This window comes from Saccopteryx bilineata, chromosome 10 (assembly GCF_036850765.1).
Source record: "Saccopteryx bilineata isolate mSacBil1 chromosome 10, mSacBil1_pri_phased_curated, whole genome shotgun sequence".
Taxonomy (NCBI): Eukaryota; Metazoa; Chordata; class Mammalia; order Chiroptera; family Emballonuridae; genus Saccopteryx; species Saccopteryx bilineata.
In genome coordinates this window covers 18,627,258-18,648,524 of record NC_089499.1, presented here as the reverse complement: position 1 = coordinate 18,648,524, position 21,267 = coordinate 18,627,258, and the positions used below count along the sequence as shown (strand labels likewise).

Genomic DNA, 21,267 nt, shown 5'->3' with positions numbered 1-21,267 from the left:
AAATTAAATTTTGTTATTCCAAACTACAATTTTGGTAAAGCAGCCGTATTACTAATAGTTATAATAGTTGGTGCTGCTGAAAGTTTATTATATAGACACAAAATGGGCCATGTAAGTAAGATGTGGACAAGGAATGTTGAAATAAGAAACATGAATAATATTAAACACACACTACAAATTCCCCATTTAGGCAAAACCTCAGAAGGCACTTTTTAAAAAATAAGCTGACAGGAGCTAAAATGCTTGTGTGAGGAAATTCCAGGTTCCAGTGAACTATGACCCTCCTGTCCACTAGGGGTCACTCTGTGGGAATGACTTTTCCTTAGGCAGGCCACAGCCTGCAAAAATTAACATTATTATTCCTGTGACTTTTGGTCAAGTTTTGTTTGTTTTTACAGGGACAGAGAGAGAGTCAGAGAGAGGGATAGACAGACAGGAACGGAGAGATGAGAAGCATCAATCTTTAGTTTTTCATTGTGCATTGCAACACCTAGTTGTTCATTGATTGTTTTCTCATATGTGCCTTGACCAGGGGGCTACAGCAGACCAAGTGACCCCTTGCTCAAGTCAGCGACCTTGGGTCCAAGCTGGTGAGCTTTTGCTCAAACCAGATGAGCCTGTGCTCATGCTGGCGACCTCGGGGTCTCGAACCTGGGTCCTCAGCCTCCCAGTCCAACGCTCTATCCACTGCGCCACCGCCTGATCAGGCATGGTCAAGTTTTTAGTAGGCTACCCATTTCTTATTAACTAAGCTGAATGTTTGCCTGGCAGTTGTCAATTGTCTAGGTTTCATTTTGACTTTTTCACTCAACACTGACCACAAAGGTTGATGTACAGCAATTTTGCTTTCACTCTGTCCGCTTAGACATCTGACTGGATTTTGTTGCTTCTGTGTCTTTTTTTTTTCCCTTCCTTGATGTTAAACAGCCACTTATATCTGTCTTCTCCCTCTCGTTCTGACACTGACGTTCTGACACAAGTAAAAACACCTGCTGCCTGTTCTGTGCTCTTAGGAAAGACTCTGGAAACACGTCGGAGAGACTTCTAAAGGGTGGACCTTTCATGCTTTAAAGGAGTTTCAGCCAATAGGGTGGTAGACATTGAAAATAAAAACCTCTTTACATCCTGATCTTCCCTCTGCTCTCTCTGTCCATGACCTTTGGCGATAGATGTGTTGTTTATCTCCAAATTTTCATTTCGAGGCCATTCTATCAGAAGCTAAGAAACTTTAAGCTTCAAGACCCTGTATCTATCTACCTTTGTTTTCTTAAGTTCATATTCTTTCTTTCTTTTTTTCTTTTCCTATTTTTTTTTCTTAAAGTCCCTTGCTCTCAAGTTGAAAAAGTTTCTAGTCCCTTAAAATGAGTTCACACTTCGTTTCAAGATTTTGGAGCCAGGTGAGGGCTCAAATTTTGAACCCGTGTGACTTTGGGTGAGTTACTTAACCCCTCAAGGCCTCTGTCTCCTTATCTATAAATAGTGTCGGGTTTGGTGAGAAGTCAGAAAACAAGTAATTTGCTTTTCACAGTTGCCTGGACACAGGAGAGAACTTCAAGATGGAAAGTACCCAGGGAGAAAAAAGACATCCATATTTGGTTTGAATTGCTTGGGGGCCCTTCAAGGGAGATTTCCAGGAGGCAAGAGAACATTCTGGTCTCCAGATGAGAAAGGAATGAGGAGCAAAGGTGCTGTCTGGGTGAGACCGTTATGAGGTCAGAGTAGAATGAAGGAGGTATCCCTGAGGCAGGAGGCAAGGGGGAGTTCAGGACCCAGGAACCGCTAAGCAAGATAAGACTGAAGTCTCCAGGGTAAGGTCTGGACAGAAGCTCACATTTCTTTCTGGGAGGAGGGGGACTTATAAATCTTGCACCCATTCCTCAGGATTTACTCATTCAGGGTCCTGTTCTCATCTTTTCAGCCTTATTGAGGCATAATTGATAAATAAAAATTGTATATAGTTCAGATGTAAACATGATGATTTGATGTATACATTGTGAAATGATTACAAACTAATTAACATATTCATTCGTATTTACCTTTTTGTTGTAGTAGTCGCAGTAAGAACCCTTAAGATCTAGTCCAGGGGTGAGGAACCTATGGCTCGTGAGCCAGATGTGGCTCTTTTGATGGCTGCATCTGGCTCGCAGACACATCTTTAATTAAAAAAATAATGTTAAAAATATAAAACATTCTCATGTATTACAATCCATTCATTTCCTACAGCTCATGTTCATGGTTGCGGGTGGCTGGAGCCAATCACAGCTGTCCTCCGGGAGAACACCAAATTTTTATTGGATAATGCCTAACGTACACAGGTTGTTGTATGACTCTCATGGAATTACATTTTAAAATATGTGGCAATCTCTCAGCCAAAAAGGTTCCCGACCCCTGATCTAGTCTCTTAGCAAATTTTAAGTAGAAAATACAGTATTATTAATCATAGTTACCTCACCACGACATACAATAGGTTCCCAGAACTTACTCCTAACAGAGTTTGTATCCTTTGACCAACATCTTTTCACACCTCCCCTCAGCCCCTGGCAACCACCATCCTACTCTGATTCTGTCAGTTCAACTCGTTTAGATCCCACATATAAGTGAGATCATACAGTACTGTCTTCCTCTGTCTGACTTATTTCACTTAGCCTAATGGCATAATGTCCTCCTGGATCATCCATGTTTTCCCAAATGGCAGGATTTCCCTCTTTGTGGCTAATATTCCATTGTGTGTGTGTGTGTGTGTGTGTGTGTGTGTGTGTGTGTGTGTGAGAGAGAGAGAGAGAGAGAGAGAGAGAGATTCATTGACAGACACACAGGCTTCCATACCTTGACTGTTGTGAATGATGTTGCAGTGAACATGGTGTGCAGATATTTCTTCAACATACTGATTTCATTTCCCAGATATACCCGGAAGTGGGATTGATGGATAATATGGTGGTTATAGTTTAATATTCTGAGGAAACTCTATGCTGTTTTTTATTAATTGCTTGATTTCAGAGAGACAGAGAGAGGAAGGGAGGGGGAGCTGGAGAGAGAGAGAAAGCATTCATCTATTCTTCCACTTAGTTGTGCATCGACTGTTCACTTCCCATTGTGCCCTGACCGGCATAGAACCCGCAACCTTGGTGCTTTGGGACAGTGTTCCAACCAACTGAGCTAAGTGGCCACGGCCTCCATGCTGTTCCGTATCACAGCTGGACCACTTTACGTTCCCACGGACATTCTGCAAGTGTTCCCTTTTCTCCATATCCTTGCCAACACTTGCTACCTATTGTCTTTCTGATAATAGCCACCCTAACAGGTGTGAAGTGATAGGTCAGTGCGGTTTTGATTGTCATTTCTCTGATGATTAGTGATGCTGAGCACCTTTTCCTGCACCTACTGGCCGGATACTCATTTGATTCTGTGCTCACAAGAGCATAAAAACCATCAACAGTTTAAATCAATTGCTGCAATGCCCAGAGGAACCACTTGAGGGCAGCACTGCACAAGGGTAATGCAACCAACATCACTGATTCAACAGACACTCCTTGAGGGCATACATAATGTGCTAAGCGAGTTTGTAACTATGACATTGACCTAGTGTGGGAAGTCAGAAAGGGCTTTCCCAAGGAAGTGACCTTTGAACTAGGATGCAGTATAAATGAAGAGCGAAAGGAGAAGTTTTCCAAGTAAAAGGAACAGCACATACCAAAGCCATGCGGTGACAACAGGCCTAGTGAGCGAGAGACAAAAGGACGGCATGGTAAGAGCTGAGGGAGGGAGAGGGATGTGGAGGGAGGTTAGGGTTAGAATCTAATTTCTAGATTCTGTTAACAATTACTGGGAGGCTATGTTTACCGGAAACTCTCCCATAACATTTCGTTTTCAAGGCAGGTGGCATTAGTCCCATTTGACAAAGGCACAGAGACATGGCTACCACAGATTTTTCTTTAAACCACCTGTGCTTACCAGAGTACCCTCTACTGGCCACTAATCCCTACCTGCTCTCTTCACATCGAAAGTTCCTGATCTTTTTGTGCATGTGTCTTGTCTTCCCAACTAGACTATCTCCCTGAGCCAGACGATTCTGCAGATACCTGTGTGTCCCCAGTGTCTGTCCCAGAGCTGCCATCGAGAGGGTGCTCCGTTCCAGGTGGTTCCTGAAGCAGTGATGTTGATGGGATGGCGTAAAGGCGTGGCAGTGTGGGAGCCTCCATCACAGCTCAATTCTTCACCTCTCCCCAAATGCATGTCCTTAGCTAGGAGCCTCTTGGATCAGCGATTGGCCTTGTGATTTGCTTTGCCAACACAATGTGATAGAAGTGATAGTGTGACAGGGCCATGAAACATAATCTTTGCTCTCTTTAGTCTCACTTCTCGGAAATAATATGAATCATATTTAAATATCAATATTACATTTAGCAGCTCCTATTTATTTATTTTTAACTGCTGTCTAATTTTCCTTTAGTTGGATTGACCCCCAATATAGTAGTAACCCATTTCCCTATTGATGACATATAGGTTGAAGATTTTTACTAATACAGAAAACAACAGAAAAATATTCCTATGTATGCCTTTTCAGACATGGATGAGGCTGCCTCACATGAACATGTTAACAAGTCGTAAGATATACACACTTCACATTTACTGAAATATTGCCAGACTGCTTTCCGAAGATTTTAGACCAATCTACTCTACCACCAGTGAAATGTGAGAATTCTCATTTTTCCATGTTTGCCATCACTTCGTGTCGTCATACTAATTTCTGTAGGGTTTTTTTTCCCAATCTGATGGGTCTAAAAATGGTATTTGGTTGGTATTTTAATGTTTATTTTGCTGATTTCCAAAGGAGTTTGGTCTCTCCATGTGTACATCAGCCCTTCCGGTTTCCTGTGATGTGACCTGTCCATGTCCTCTGTTTATTTTCCTGTTGGGTTGTTGGCCTTTTTTTTAAAAAAAAAATAGACTTGCTCCTACAAATCTTTATGTAATGTTTATATATATATAAATATATATATATATATTTGTATTTTTCTGAAGCTGGAAACGGGGAGAGACAGTCAGACAGACTCCCGCATGCGCCCGACCGGGATCCACCCGGCACGCCCACCAGGGGCGATGCTCTGCCCACCAGGGGGCGATGCTCTGCCCCTCCAGGGTGTCGCTCTGCAGCAACCAGAGCCACTCTAGCGCCTGGGGCAGAGGCCAAGGAGCCATCCCCAGCACCCAGGCCATCTTTGCTCCAATGGAGCCTTGGCTGTGGGAGGGGAAGAGAGAGACAGAGAGGAAGGAGGGGGGGTGGAGAAGCAAATGGGCGCTTCTCCTATGTGCCCTGGCCAGGAATCGAACCCGGGTCCCCCGCACGCCAGGCCGACGCTCTACCACTGAGCCAACCGGCCAGGGCCAATGTTTATATTTTATACTATATATTCTATACATAATATATATCTATGTAATATATGAAAACAGTATATTTATATATAACACATAAAGAACATTAGATTTTCTTTCGTATGTTTAGCTGCTTATATGCACAGCAAAGACCTTCTTCCAGTCATTTTTAACAGCTTTATTAAGATATAGTTCACATATCATACAATTCACCCACTTAAAAATATGTGTACAAGTCAACTGTTTTTTAGTACCATTTTAGCACATTTTCACAACCTCAAAGAACCCCTGTACCCAGTAGCTATCAATATTACCCCTTTTGTTCACCATCTCTCCTAGACAAGCAATAATGTACTTTCTGCCTCTATAAATATGCCTAATCTGGAAATTTTATATAAATAGAATTATACAATATGTCATCCTTTGTGACTTTTACTTTGCATAATATTTTCAAGGTTTATCCACGTTGTAGTGTGCATCAGAATCGTATTCCTTTTGTCTGACCAGGCGGTGGCGCAGTGGATAGAGCGTCGGACTGGATGTGGAGGGCCCAGGTTCGAGACCCTAAGGTTGCCAGCTTGAGCGCGGGCTCATCTGGTTTGAGCAAGGCTCACCCGCTTGAGCCCAATGTCGCTGGCTCGAACAAGGGGTCACCGGGTCTGCTGTAGCCCCCTGTTCAAGGCACATATGAGAAATCAATCAATGAACAACTAAGGAGCCGCAACGAAGAATTGATGTTTCTCATCTTTCTCCCTTCCTATCTGTCCCTCTCTCTCACTCTGTCTCTGCCACCAAAAAAATAAAATAAAAGAATCTTACTCTTTTATGGCTGAATAATAGTACATTGTAGAGAGGTACCACATTTTATTTACTGATTCATCAGCTGAAGTAACTAAAATGTAACTGAAATTGAAAATTGTTTTTCTCATTTCTGCTCATCTGATCTGATTGCTTACTCCTATCGTCTTTCCACATGTGATAAGGTTTTTTGTTGTTGTTGTTGCTGTTGTTTTACCATAACGATGAAAAGGGTTATCACTGGTTTTGAATTGTACTTTATTGGTGAGAATCCTCAGTTCCAGTCTCATGATGAAAGAGCCTAGAGCCCTTGGTATCCCAAGTGTGGCCCTAAACCAGGGGTCGGGAACCTATGGCTCGCGAGTCAGATGTGGCTCTTTTGATGGCTGCATCTGGCTCGCAGACAAATCTTTAATAAAGAAAATAATAACGTTAAAAATATAAAACATTCTCATGTATTATAATCCATTCATTTCCTACCGCTCATGTTCATGGTTGCGGGTGGCTGGAGCCAATCACAGCTGTCCTCCGGGACAACACCAAATTTTTATTGGATAATGCATAACATACACGGGTTGTTGTATGGCTCTCACGGAATTACATTTCAAAATATGTGGCGTTCATGGCTCTCTCAGCCAAAATGGTTCCAACCCCTGCCCTAAACCGACAGCAGCAGCATCTCCTGAGGCTCGTCAGAAATGGAGACCCTCCAGCCCTCCCCAGACCTGCCTGAATTAAGCTCTAAAGTTCAAGGGGGTCCCCAGGTGATCCGTATGCCCATTAAAATTTGAAAAGCACTGCTCTGCTCTGGGCCACTAGTTCTTCCCCTGTGCCTCCCCCACCCCCAAACCACGTGGAAGTCTTCTGAAATGCCGCCAATGAGTCGCCCTCTGGTCAGAGGATCCCATTTCACTGGTCTAGAGCGGGCCCCAGAGTCTCCCGGTGAGTCTCAGTGGAATCACTGAGCAGCCAAATAGCGTTTAGGAGCAATCCCAACTTCTTTCTGCAGACCTCTTTAGCTGAGGACGACTTATGCTCCATGTTTTGAGCTGCGCTGGCGATTGTTGAGCAAAACTGACTGAGCAGCTTTCCGGGAAGGATCTGTGTGTCCCTTTTCTAAGGAACTGGAGTGTGACGGCCAGTTCCACCTTCTGCTCTCTGTCCTCCCTCTCTGAGTGCGTGCCTGAGTGTGCAAAGCTCCGTTGGCAAAGATGGCGTGTGTTTCTAAGAAAACACAGCTGAAGGCCCTGCGGGGGGGGGAGGTGCTGCGGAGGCTGGGCTCGCCTCGCATTGCTTCATTGCTTCGCTCCCAGTCCCGTTTCCAAACCTGCTCTGCCAGGAATGGCTACCGCCTTCCGCCGTGTTTACCCAAATATGACTTCTTCCTTGCTCCTGCCAACAGATTAAATACGGTAGGAAAAACATCTTGGGTAGACATCAGGATCTGTCTCTTTTTAAATAAACCCAGCCTCGATCTTATCTCTGCTGAGGAAGCTGCAGCAACAGCAAGCTGTCAAATCTCCTTCCCTCCCCGCTCCCGGTCGCTCTGAGGATTTCCTTTGCTACACTGGCTTCCTGGGGGGCGCTTATGTCATCGGGCTCTCCGGGGCAGTCGCTACAATCACCATCTTCTGGGTCAGGTGGGCTGTACGGCCTCCACCTTTCATACCCACAAAAGGTTTTACCACGTGAGGGGGGGGGGGTGTCTATGCCTCCGTGTCATTTATAATCCTGCCCTACATCTGCCCCAGATAGTGTCACAGCAGTGCCCCAGGACGGGGACACTTTTCGGAGTTAAGAAAACAGGAGGGAGTGGGGAGGAAGATATTTTGTTCTGTGCCCCCGGCCATTAACCAACTCATGGATACATGTGCAAGGCCCTCTGAACTTTCTGTCTGCATTGCTGTGAGCCACCTGCGAGCTTGGTCCGCCTCGACTAACCGAAAGGAATGACCGTGCAAGAATCACAAGATTGAAAAGGCCTGAGGTTCGGGAAATCCACACCAAGCAGGGCGCTTGCAGGTGTCGAATAGCTTCCTGGGTTCTCTCCGTGGGGAGCTGCGCTGCTAAGCTGCGCTGATCAAGCTGTTAACTTGATCTGTTTCTCTCATCCTGGGCCAACAGCCCTGCTTTCCCTCCCAGCCACCAAGTCCTCAGTCTCCCCTGTCTGTGACACTTTGCTAGTTCCAACTCCGGGACGTTTTGCCTGTTGCTAAAACCAACTCCTTGGTGGACCATTCATGCAGTAAAGAGTTCTCAAACCTGGGCCATCCAAGGTACGAGTCTTCGTTGGAGAGAGGATAGTCCTCCTCTGACCCACCATTTTAAAGTTCTCTCTATGGGGTCAATTCTGTATCAACAGGAGCCAGCAAAGCTTGCCCGGTGATGTAGAACGTGGGGCCTGCCGCCCCGGCAATTACTCCTGTTTTTGATCTTTGTTCAAGACTTGTGCTTAATTTGCTGGTACCGTGCCTCTCTGATCCCATTACAGGTCCGCACCTGAGGGGGTGTGTCCTTTGTAAATAACAGCCTGTTCTTTGCTTTCAGCCGGTCCTTGCCTGCTCCCCTACCCTTGGCCTTTTAAATTTTTTGAAACTGGTTTTCTTCTTTTAAATTAGAACTCCCAATAAATAATTTAGTAATCTGAGCCTGAGGTCCCCGCCTCCCGGGGGTGGGAACGCACGCACGCACGCACAGTGTTTATTGGTGATTTCCCCAGAAGGGTGCCGAACCCTTCGGCAATGAGATTTCTTTTCCCCTCTAGAACAATGCACCCCAACTCCTGATGTGTCTCTGGTGTCCTCTGCAAACTCCGGCCTGTGTGCTCCTGCCCAGGCTTACTGACAAGGACTTAATGGGAACATCACTTCAATACTTGTATCTGCAGAAGAGTCTTGTGTTCTTGTCGGTTCGGAGAGCTGAGTTCTTTGTTTGCTTCTAGTATAGAGCCTTCTTGAACAACAGCTGGGGAGTGTGTGGGGGTGAGAAAGGAAGGGAGAGGGAGAAGTGAAAAGGGAGAGAGAGAGAGCACAGAACAGTGCCCATGGATTGATTTCATTCGATCATTCTCTATGAGGGTCAGCCTTTTGTTTACCTGTCCGCCTGTCTGTCTCTCCCCCTTCTTTCCTCCTCTACACTATGCTATCTCTTTCTTTACCTCTCTTGCTTCTTTTCTTCATTTCTAACCTCTCACTTTCGCTGACCTTTATACAGAATATTATATATAATTCCAAATTAGTAGAACTTAATAATTTTTAGCATTCTCTGTTATTAAATGGCAGCAGAGCAGACAATTTTTCTTAAAGAAAGGAACAGAGTGATGATTAAAATGTTTCTTTTCCCTCTCAGCTTTTTAAAAAAATGTCATATAGTATATGATTTTATTATAAAAATTTTGATTACCTTATGTGGTTTCATTTTTCATTTTACTTTAGATCAAGAATCTTTTCCCATAGTATTAGTCTTTTTTTTTTCTTTTCCAAATGAGAGGAGGGGAGATAGAGAGATAGATTCCCCACATGCGCCTCGACCGGATCCACCAAGCAACCCCCGTCTGGGGCCAATGCTCTGCTCATCTAGGGCCATGCTCACAACCAAGCTATTTTTAGTGCCTGAGGCAGAGACTCCACGGGGACATCCTCAGTGCCTGGGGCTAATGTGCTTGAACCAATCAAGCCATGGCTGTGAGAGAGGAAGACAGAGATAGAAAAAGAGAAGGGTCCCGGGAAGAGGTGAATCAGATGGTCGCTTCTCCTGTGTGCCCTGACTGGGAATCAAACCCAGGACATCCACATGCCAGGCTGATGCTCTACCACTGAGCCAACTAGTCAGGGCCTTAAATAGTCTTAGAAAATGTATTTATTTGTAAGTCAATAGTAATTCAGTGTTTGCTTTTTAATTTTAGGATGTACAACCTAATAATATCCATTGGTTCAACGGCAGGTACTAAAATTACAGGATTTAAAAGGTATAGTTTTAAAGTGGTCAATAAATATAGCCAAATTGCCTACTAGTCCTGTAGGTGGGCCCAGTTTACTGCCCATCTGGCTGGCATTGCACAATGTCTTGGAAAATACAACTTTGCCCACTCCAAAGGTAAAAACAGTATCTTGATATTTTGCTTTGCATTTCATCAATAACCAAGGAATTGAAAACTTAGAGATAACAGCATTTAGAAAAGAAAAGACATTTACTTGCAAGAAATTTGAGACTCAGAAGGACCTGCTCATCAAATAAGAAACACAGCAGGTCATTAAAGTCAAACACTGAAAAATTACCAAGGTAACTGAACTTGTAATTGGTATGTTCATTACAGAAAACCAGCAATTTTCTTACAAGGTTATCATTTCTGCAGAAGCAGTAACCAGGCTTCAGACAGCAGCACTGCAAAATCAGGGAGAAAGTTGTTTGCATTCAATAGTCAGCAATTTAGGCAATGCTCAGGATTTTATTTCTTGGGGGGAGGGGGACTGGAATTAAACAGGATTAAAAGTGTTTACTGTCCCCTAACCATGGGACTTAATGGAAGCAAGGTGGAGTTTTGCTCCCACAAGACATTTTGGGCATAGAGAGGATCACATATTTCACTTGTAACTATGTACATACGTAGTATACATCTTTCTTTACCATCTGGATACCTTTTATTTCATTTTCTTGCCTAATTGGCTTGTCAATTAGCTGAATGTTGAAGAATAGTAGTGAGAACTGACCTTCTTATCTTGTTCCTGATCTTAGGATGAAAACCTTTGTAATTCACCAAGAAATGTGATGGTAGCTGTGAGTTTGTTTTGTTTTAATCAGGTTTAGGAAGCTCCCTTCTAGTCCAAATGTATTATGTGTTTCTATCACAAAAGGGTTTGGGGTTTTTCCAAATGCCTTTTCTGTCTGTTAAGATGACCGTGTGGCTTTCCCCTCTTTATCTTATTAATGTGGTAGATAGCATTAATTGACTTTCATAGATTGCCAAACTAGCATTCCTGCGTTAAATCTCACTTGGTCATGGTGTTTAATTCTTTTTTATTCATTACTGGACTATACACATTAGTATTTTGTTGAGGATTTTTAAATCTATAAGAGCTATGGGTCTGCAGTTTTTTTACGATGTCTCCATTTGATTTTGATAAGAGGGTGATACTGGCATCACACAATGAATTGGGAAATGTAACCTCCTCGTCTATATTTTGGAAAAGTTTGGGAAGAATGGTATTCATTGTTCTTCAAATGTTTGGTAGAATTTACCAGGGAAGCCGTCTGCATGTGGGACTTTCTTTGTGGTTACTCTCCTTTATTACTAATTCAATCGGTTTACTTGTCATAAGGCTCTTCGTGAGCCTTTTTTGAATGGTTACACAATACTGCATCAGATGGAGTGCCAGTTCTTAGACTTCTTTTGGGGAGGATCAAACACTAACAAGAGGGAGGGCTGGGTTCACACTCACGTAGGTGTTCTTTCAAAAGACTTCTTGAGCACCTCTGGTTGGTTCTGTGTGAGGCCCTGAGGCTACTGAGTCAAACAAGATAGTCACACGAGGGACCCTTAGGAACACAGAGTAGGTGAGTTGATTTTAGACCTGAGTTTGGGTTGCCCCTCCCACGTGTGAGAGGAAACTCGGGTGTGCTCATTGGTATCTGCACCTTTCTTAGCTCTAAATGGTCCTCCCAGCCTAACCAGGCAGTGGCGCAGTGGATAGAGCATCGGACTGAGATGCAGAGGACCCAGGTTTGAGACCCCAAGGTTGCCAGCTTGAGCGCAGGCTCACCTGGTTTGAGCAAAGCTCACCAGCTTGAGCCCAAGGTCGCTGGCTCGAGTAAGGGGTCACTCAGTCTGCTGTAGCCCCTGAGTCAAGGCACATGTGAGAAATCAATCAATGAAAAACTAAGGTGTTGCAATGAAGAATTGATGCTTCTCATCTCTCTCCCTTCCTGTCTGTCTGTCCCTATCTGTCCCTCTCTCTGTCACAAAATAAAAATAAAAATAAATAAATGGTCCTCCCACACTTTCACAGCTACCAAACACTTTTTTTTTTTAGTGAGAAGAGGGAAGGCAGAGACAGACACCCCCACATGTGCCCTGACAGGGATCCACCCAGCAAGCCCACTAGAAGGTGATACTCTGCCCATCTGGGGCCATTGCTCCGTTGCAACTGGACCCAATTTTTTCAGCACCTGAGGCAGAGGCCATGGAACCATCCTCAGTGCCCTGGGCCAACTCACTCCATCAAGCCATGGCTTCAGGAGGGGAAGAGAAGAGATAGAGAGATAAAGGGAGAGAGAAGCAAGAGGGGGAGGGGCAGAGCAGATGGGCGCTTCTCCTGTGTGTCCTGGCCAGGAATCGAACCTGGAACATCCACACATGGGGCCAACGCTCTACCGCTGAGCCAACCAGTCAGGGCCATCAAATACTTTCTTTTATAAAACCTCATTACAATATATCCTTAAGGACAACTTAGCAAAGTTCATTATCCCTTTTTCCAAAAGGTGAGAAAACCAAGTGCAGAGAAGACCAGTATGAATTCAAACATCCAGATAGTGCCTCTTCTGTACCAGCTGCAAGTAAGGTACTAGCAGATAAGATGAAATGATGATGTCCTTGCCTTCAGGGAGTCTGTCTGGGACAGAGAGACAGGTATCAGAGGTGCACTTAAGTGTTACAAGTCTTTGATGGACATCTCTACAAGGTGTAATGCTGGCAGGGCAGTGGGTGGCTCAGAAAAGGCCTCCCCACCCATGTGACCCATGACTTGTGGCTGGGAACAGCCTGGCCAGGAAGTCATAAAAGTCTTTCAGAACTAGTGACCATATGTCCTAGTTTTTCCAGAATAATCCTGATTTAATTGTGTTACCCCCTTTTCCTCTCAAAATACCCATTGGACATGTACAGTCTCAAAGTATTTCCTTAAAAGAGTATTATAATTACAAAGGGAAAAATAGTAACTTTATAGTGGAGAAATCCGGCAGACACTTAATGGAGTGACCAAGGTTAACATCACCACTAATGGGACACATAAACATTATGTGCCTTCTGATCTGATGTGCTAAGAAGGACACAGCAGTACCTCTGTGGTATTCTTGCCAAAAATACCTAAACTGAATCTAATCACTAAGAAACACCAGACAAACCCAAATTAAAGGACATTCTACACAATTACTGGTCTATATTCTTAAAAAATGTCAAGGTATGAAAGACAAGAAAAACGAACTATTCTAGATTAAAGGAGACTTTTTTTTTTTTTTTTTTTGTATTTTTCTGAAGTTGGAAACGGGGAGGCAGTCAGACAGAGTCCCGCATGCGCCTGACCGGGATCCACCCAGCATGCCCACCAGGGGGCGATGCTCTGCCCATCTGGGGCGTCACTCTGTTGCAACCAGAGCCATTCTAGCGCCTGAGGCAGAGGCCATGGAGCCATCCTCAGCGCCTGGGCCAACTTTGCTCCAATGGAGCCTTGGCTACAGAAGAGGAAGAGAGAGACAGAGAGGAAGGAGAGGGGGAGGGGTAGAGAAGCAGATGGGCGCTTCTCCTGTGTGCCCTAGCCAGGAATTGAACCCGGGACTCCTGGACACCAGGCCGATGCTCTACCACTGAGCCAACCAGCCAGGGCCTTAAAGGAGACTTTTAAAATGACAACTAGAGGTGATAGACACACAATGCAGTCAACAGTTCCAATGCTAGAGAGATGTTTACCTGAAACCTATGTACTCTTATTGATCACTGTCACCCCGTTAAATTTAATTTCTTAATAAAAAGAAAATGACAACTAAATGCAACACATAGTATGGGATTAGACCCTGGACAAGGAAAAAGAACATGAATGAATCACATAGTGAAATCTGAAGACAGTCAAGCATTAGACAGTAGTGCTGTTATCACAGTAGAATGTCCTTGGGTTCAGAATGGGTGATAGAAGATGTGAGCCCCCTCTCCAGAGCCCAGTGGGAGCCCAGGGACACACTCCCAAGCCCCTGGGCTGGCCTGCCTCTGCACAAGCAGAAACCATTTCTGTTTCTCTGTCTTACTTCACTGTTAGCTCCGCAGGGGCATCAGATCCTGGGAGATTACCCAGCCCCCTTGCTCCACCTCAGCTTCCACTGTCCACTCTGTGAAGCACCTGGGGGCACCGGAAGTTGCTCCAGGGCCAGGAGGAGACCCCTAGCCCTCTGCAGGTTGAACCAGGGCTTTGTGGCAGGGCGGACAGCCCATTGTCTGGGATTATCTGATCTCTCTCAGTAGGATTTGCTTTCCTGTTGATACCTACCTGGTGCTCTCAACAATGAGCATAAAAATAGAATTTTCCTGATGATTCCAGGTGGTGACATTTAAAATGACCAACAAAATGGTTTAGCAGATGCCATTGTTGACCTTGGACATTTTTTAAAGGTTATTTGGCCTGACCTGTGGTGGCGCAGTGGGATAAAGCGTCAACCTGAAACACTGAGGTTGCCAGTTCGAAACCCTGGGCTTGCCTGGTCAAGGCACATATGGAAGTTGATGCTTCCTGCTCCTCCCCTTTCTCTCTCTCTCTCTCTCTCCTTTCTCTCTAAAAATCAATAAATAAAATATTTTTTAAAAAAAGGTTATTTGACACTTGCACTGGAAGGTAAATCTGGACATTACATTCAAATGACCCAATTTTCCTTTCTAAAGTGGTGAGGCAGGGATTAGTAAAGGTGTGATAATTTGGGCAATCCTCCAAACAGAAATTTGGGTTGATGTACACACATTATTATAGTGCTTTGTAATACATTATGTCATTAATTATGTCCAAAATGCTACAGCCAGTTTAGTTGCATTGAAGTGCTAGCACTCTCTGGAAAAAGCGATCAATTGATTTGGAGACAGCAAATGAAGAGAGATTTTAGAAAAGGGAACTTTTTTCAAATGTCATAAAAATGTACATATTCACTCATTTAAGTCTTTTATTGAGTATTAGAATCAGTGTGGCATTTTATAGAGTACTGTTTATTGCTTTGTCCACATTTGGTAAAATCAACCATTAACTTAAAACAAAATTCTTGGGCTCTGGCCTGGTAACTCACTTGATTAGAGAATTGTCCCCATACACCAAGGTTGTGGGTTTGATCCCTGGTCAGGGCACATGCAAGAATCAACCAATGAGTACATGGATAGGTAGAACAACAAATCAGTCTCTCTCTTTTTTCCTTTCTCTCTCTCTAAAACCAATCAATAACTAAAATTTTTAAAATATAAAAAGAAAAACCTTAACTTGGGGTGGTGAACACACAAAACAACATACAGATGACATATTATAGAATTGTACACCTAAAACCTATAGTTTTGTCAACCGATATCATCCCAATAAATTCAGTTAAAAAATTATTTTAATAAAAAATAAAGAAAACCACCTGACCAGGCAGTGGCACAGTGAATAAAGCATTGGACTGGAATGCAGAGGACCCAGGTTTGAGACCCCGAGGTCGCCAGCCTGAGCGCAGGCTCATCTGGTTTGAGCAAAGCTCACCAGCTTGGGCCCAAAGTCACTGGCTCGAGCAAGGGGTTACTCGATCTGCTGAAGGCCCATGGTCAAGGCACATACATATGAGAAAGCAATCAATGAACAACTAAGGTGTCGCAATGCGCAATGAAAAACTAATGATTGATGCTTCTCATCTCTTCATTCCTGTCTGTCCCTCTCTCTGACTTTCTCTGTCTCTGTAAATAAAAAAAAAAAAAATTTTTTTTTAATAAAAAATAATAAAAATAAAGAAAACCAAAAACCTAACAAGTCATGCTTATCCACTTTGCAGATGAGCCTAATTGGGAAAATGGCAAATAGAAAAAGGTGACATGATCAAGATCAAAATGATTTGACAGCTCAGAATGCTGGGCTGTAATCAACAAGACAAAATGGAAACTGCCGCTGTTCCTAAGTACAAATTAAATAAACCTGCACAGGTACTGGTTGACAGGCAGAGATCAGGTCTGCCTTGCCCTCTACTAGGTCCCAGTGCCTGCTGCACAGAAGGTGTCAGTGCATAGTTGATGAACAAAATGAAGGAATAGTGACTTGAATACAGGCATCCTGCTGTCAGAGGGAACATTTACGATAACATCTATCTTGAAGAGGACAACCAGGATGGCAGATGTGATTAACTGGACCGCGGACAGCTTGGGTGGAACGCATGGGATGAACTTGATCGCAGTTTGAAAATATCCAGAGGGAAGTCGTGGAAAGGAGTAAAATTGTGCATCTTGGTCCAGAGCCCAGAACTGCACTTCTAAGTAAGAGAGGCAGGTTCGGGTTTAATGGAAGAAACTTCTCGTGGTGATGACTGCCTGTGATGGAGGACGGACAGACAGCCCTGCATGGCAGTTCATTCCCTGCCACTGAAGAGTTTCAGCAGCACTTGACAGCTTTGAGAAGATCCCGCTCCCCAGGAAGGAATTTTATTCCTCCCTCAAATAATGTTTATTCAGTTTCCTCAAACACGGACATAGAGCCTGGCCAGGCAGTGGCGCAGTGGATAGAGCGTCGGACTGGGATGCGGAGGGCTCGGGTTCGAGACCCCGAGGTCGCCAGCTTGAGTGCAGGCTCATCTGGTTTGAGGAAAAGCCCACCAGCTTGAACCCAAGGTCGCTGGCTCGAGCAAGGGGTTACTCGGTCTGCTGAAGGCCCGCGGTCAAGGCACATATGAGAAAGCAATCAATGAACAACTAAGGTGTTGCAACGCGCAATGAAGAACTAATGATTGATGCTTCTCATCTCTCCATTCCTGTCTGTCTGTCCCTGTCTATCCCTCTCTCTGACTCTCTCTCTGTCTCTGTAAAAAATAAAAAAATAAATAGAAAATTTTAAAAAAATGTTAAAACAAAAAACACGGACATAGAGAAAACAAAAATGGTCCATAAGGTACCACCTAGGAAACTACCAAGGGTGGAAAATCAAAGTATTAAAATGTATTTAGCCTGACCTGTGGTAGCACAGTGGATAAAGCGTCGACCTGGAATGCTGAGGTTGCCGGTTCGATACCCAGGGCTTGCCTGGTCAAGGCACATATGGGAGTTGATGCTTCCTGCTCCTCCCCCCCCTTCTCTCTCTCTCCCCTCTGTCTAAAATGAATAAATAAAATCTTGAAGAAAAAAAAAAAAGCCTGACCAGGCAGTGGCGCAGTGGATAGAGCATCGGACTGGGATGCAGAGGACCCAGGTTCGAGACCCTGAGGTCGCCAGCTTGAGCGTGGGCTCATCTGGTTTGAGCAAAAGTCTACCAGCTTGAACCCAAGGTCGCTGGGTCCAACAAGGGGTTACTCGGTCTGCTGAAGGCCCGTGGTCAAGGCACATATGAGAAAGCAATCAATGAACAACTAAGGTGTTGCAAGCGCAATAAAAAACTAATGATTGATGCTTCTCATCTCTCTCCGTTCCTGTCTGTCTCTGTCTATCCCTCGCTCTGACTCACTCTCTGTCTCTGTAATAAAGAAAGAAAGAAAGAAAGAAAGAAAGAAAGAAAGAAAGAAAGAAAGACTTAAAATGTATTTAAAACATTTTTCATTCTACCTGTTAAAGTTTGAACTGCTAGTGGAAATAGAGGCTGTAATTTTTTTAGCTGGAGTCAGATTACGGAAGGTCTTGAATAGCTGGTTCCAAAATTTAGATTTTTTCCCAAAGTTCTCAAGTGGCTTCTTGAGTTTTAGGGCTAAAGCTGGCTTTCAAAAGCTGAAGTGTTCAGCCAAAAAAGTTGTTCTGAAAAACCTAGGTGGGTAGCATGTAGACATCAAGGATCATATAACTTGAAACTTCATACCTTCTCAGAAAAGAAACTTCCGGAAAGAAATGAATCCCATTTATTGCTAAGCCTGCTGGGTTTGTTTCTTTAAACATAAATCTGCACAACGTCCACCCAAACCTGCAGTTATAGTGTCAGCATTGCGTCTACAGAGTAATACAAGGCCTGTCTGGGAGTTGCAACCGGGAAGCCCATTTATCAGGTCCTGGCTGCATTCCTTGCCATCGGTGGAGGAGGAAAGGGCAGTCTTTATGAGCAATTCCTCTAAGACGGCATGCCTTAAAGTCAGGACCTCGTGCCTGTGATGGACAGCTATTGGTTTGTCAGCTCAGGGTGGCACGCCTTCCCGTCTTCCAGCTCTGTGCCCCCACCCCCATCCTGTCCCAATCCCATGTTTAGAGACATCTTCCTTCATTCCTTCAGATCTGACACCTAGGCCACAGTGAATGGTCGAGTGGTAGGTCCCCGGCCCCAAAGAAGCCAATCACATGATTCAATCCTTTATTACTGTAATTGGTACAAAGATCCACCCCAAACTGGGCCAAAGGCAAGAGGGGCAACCCCCCCCCAACTGATGGAGCAGAAGGAGGGAGCCTAGAATCATGGTTGGCTCTATCATCCCTGCCTGCCTGAAACCCAGCGAGGGAATGGAGACAGTACACAGCATGGCAGAGCGTGTTTCCAAAAACCAGCCCCAGGAATATTTCTCACCTTACATGCTTTTCCAGAACCTGCCTGCGCCCCATCCACAGGTGGAGTTCATGACTGCCCCCATTCCCTGAAACAGGTTTGGGTCTTTGTGACTGCCTCCATGGACAGGGAAGGGCAGTGATGCTCTCTGATATCTGAGGCCGGCTCCTAGGAGGCAGTACAACTTCCTCCTGGCTCTCTCTCTCCATTGCTTGTCCTTGGAATCTAGCCCTCGTGTGATGAGTTTCCACGTGGAGAGATTCAGAGAGACACGTGGGTTCCTCAGCCCAGCTGAACTCCAGCTGAACTCCAGCTGACAACACCACTTGCCAGCCCTGCGGAGTTAACCTAGAAGCCGCCTCTCTAGCCCTTAGTTAAAACCTCCAGCCAACACCGCATGGAGCAGAGGTGAGCCTTCTGTTCTCTGCTAAATCCTGTCCAAGTTGCAGGTGCATGAGCATCATAAATGACCGTAGTTGCTTTAAGCTACCAAGTTTTAGGCTGGTTTACTGCACAGCAATACCTAATGGGTATGCGTGGGATAATGAAAAGGGGCACAGTGGCTTTGCAGAGCTCAGTTCCATAGTCTGTGATCACCTTCTTGAAGTAATGAGAGCCTTGCAAAAATCCCCTTTTGTTTCAAATTATTGGATTTCTGTCACTTCCCATCAAAAGATTGCTGATCCGCACCAGTGGTCATGATTAAGGAAGGATTCGGCTCAAATAAGACACTGCCTGACACCCACAGGTCCTGGTACATCCCCTGGGACACTAACTTCTAGATCACTAGATTTCAAGATGAATACAATTGCCCACTCTCCCACAACGCCTATTCTTAAAAGAAATTCTGCAGTAGCAGAGTTGCCAACTTTGATTTGTCGAAACTGCAATCTACTCTTACTATAATCTTACACAAGAAAAGGTATTTAAACGTTAAACATGTAGGAAGGACATAATCTCAGAGTGAAGAAGAGTCCTTTAAATTGAACACATTTTTGTTCTGGTCGAATAGCTCGCTTGGTTAAACTGTAACTGTTAAGAGCGTTGTCCCAAATACAGCTAGTGCTCAACTTACGACCACGATTGGTTCCGACAGACCAGTCATGACACGATTTGGTCGTAAGTTGAGTAGGCTATATGTACAGTACTGTGAAATGATGTTATAAAAATTTTAAGTCATATTTTTTTTTATTCACTTTAGAGAGGAGAGGGAGAGACAGAGAAAGAGAGAGGAGAGACAGAGAGAGAGAAGGGGGAAGGAACTGGAAGCATCAACTCCCATATGTGCCTTGACCAGGCAAGCCCAGGGTTTTGAACCAGCAACCTCAGCATTTCCAGGTCGACGGTTTATCCACTACGCCACCACAGGTCAGGCTTAAGTCACATTTTATCATAATTTTCTCTCATTATTGTTATATATCATAATTTTCTTTGTTCATTTTATGCCATTTGTATCATCTCTACACCATTTTGTTTCTTATTTTTACATTTGTCAGGTTTAAGTAAAACACTGCATTACCAGTACAACTGGTTTAATATTTGCAAAGACAATTTCCTCTTGGTAGACATCTTGGGAGGGATTTGATGAAAAATATCCAAGACACAAAACACAAATTGCTGTACCGAGTCTGGGATAACAGTTGAAATGGTGCATGCGGAGATGGTAGCGCTGCCGGAAGCTGGTCCGCACTGTCGTACGCCGAGCTGGGCAACACTTGTGCTGCCAGACGTGGAGCAGTCGTGGCTAGTGATTGTGGTCGTAAAGTCGAATGGTCGTAAGTTGCATAGGTCGTAAGTCGATCAATATTTGTACCCAAAGGTTGTGGTTTTGATCCCCGGTCAGGGCACATACAGGAACAGATCAATGTTTCTGTCTCTCTCTGTCTCCCTCTCTCTCTTTTTTTATTTCTAAAATTAACAAATAACATTTTTTTAAATAAATAAATTGAACACATTTGGTGTCATACAAAATTTACCACATCGACTTTTGTTTTCCCTTTTCCCCATGTCGTAGTGAAAGGTTTACCATAGTCAGGTATTGGTACCTGGTGCTCGGATATTGGGGTACTTTGCTGGCTACCATGGGAGAGGGAGCAAAGTTGAATATATAGCACAGGCTGCCCTCAAGAAACTAACTTCAAAGAACCCTGGGGCGGTAGACGAAGAGGCAGCTGAGGTGGTGTGGCCGGCCCTTCCTAGCAGTGTTTTGTCCAGAGCGGCCCTCCTCCAGAGAGTCCTAGATGTTAACTGATGGCCCCGTTTCACAAAGCAGTATTGAATATAAAGGGTAGGTTTGTAGATTTGAGACTCGGAAGAGAGTCAGGTTTAAACTTCAGTATCAGTCACTTTTTCTTTTTTTTTTAGCTTGGGCAATTTACTTTTCAGTTTCCCTGGTTGTTAAACAGAAACGTCTTAAATTGACTTTCTCAGAAATAGGCCCCGAGGCCAGGATTCAGGTGAAAATACGCATCAGGAAGTGTTCCCAGGGGAAATGCATGGAGGAGTTAGATGGTGAGATAGGGAAGGGAGGAGGGCCAAGCTAAAGAACAGGATTGAGCCAAATCCCCAGGGTCATTCTGGCTCACTGCACAGGGCTAAGGACTCCTGCGGGAAGGAGGCTCCCAGCAGCCCGAGGACATTCTGGGACAAAACAGAAAAGGAGACA

At 44.4% G+C, this 21,267-nt stretch overlaps 1 long non-coding RNA gene across 1 annotated transcript in view; it reads left to right on the top strand.

Annotated features, from left to right (window-relative positions):
• The first annotated feature begins 7,477 nt into the window (after positions 1-7,477).
• The window catches only part of LOC136314345 (uncharacterized), a 251,799-nt gene continuing 238,009 nt past the window's right edge, over positions 7,478-21,267 (top strand). Inside the window, exons 1-2 of the long non-coding RNA XR_010727306.1 lie at positions 7,478-7,583; positions 15,934-20,250. This is a non-coding gene — a long non-coding RNA (uncharacterized lncRNA). The remainder of the gene's footprint in view (positions 7,584-15,933; positions 20,251-21,267) is intronic.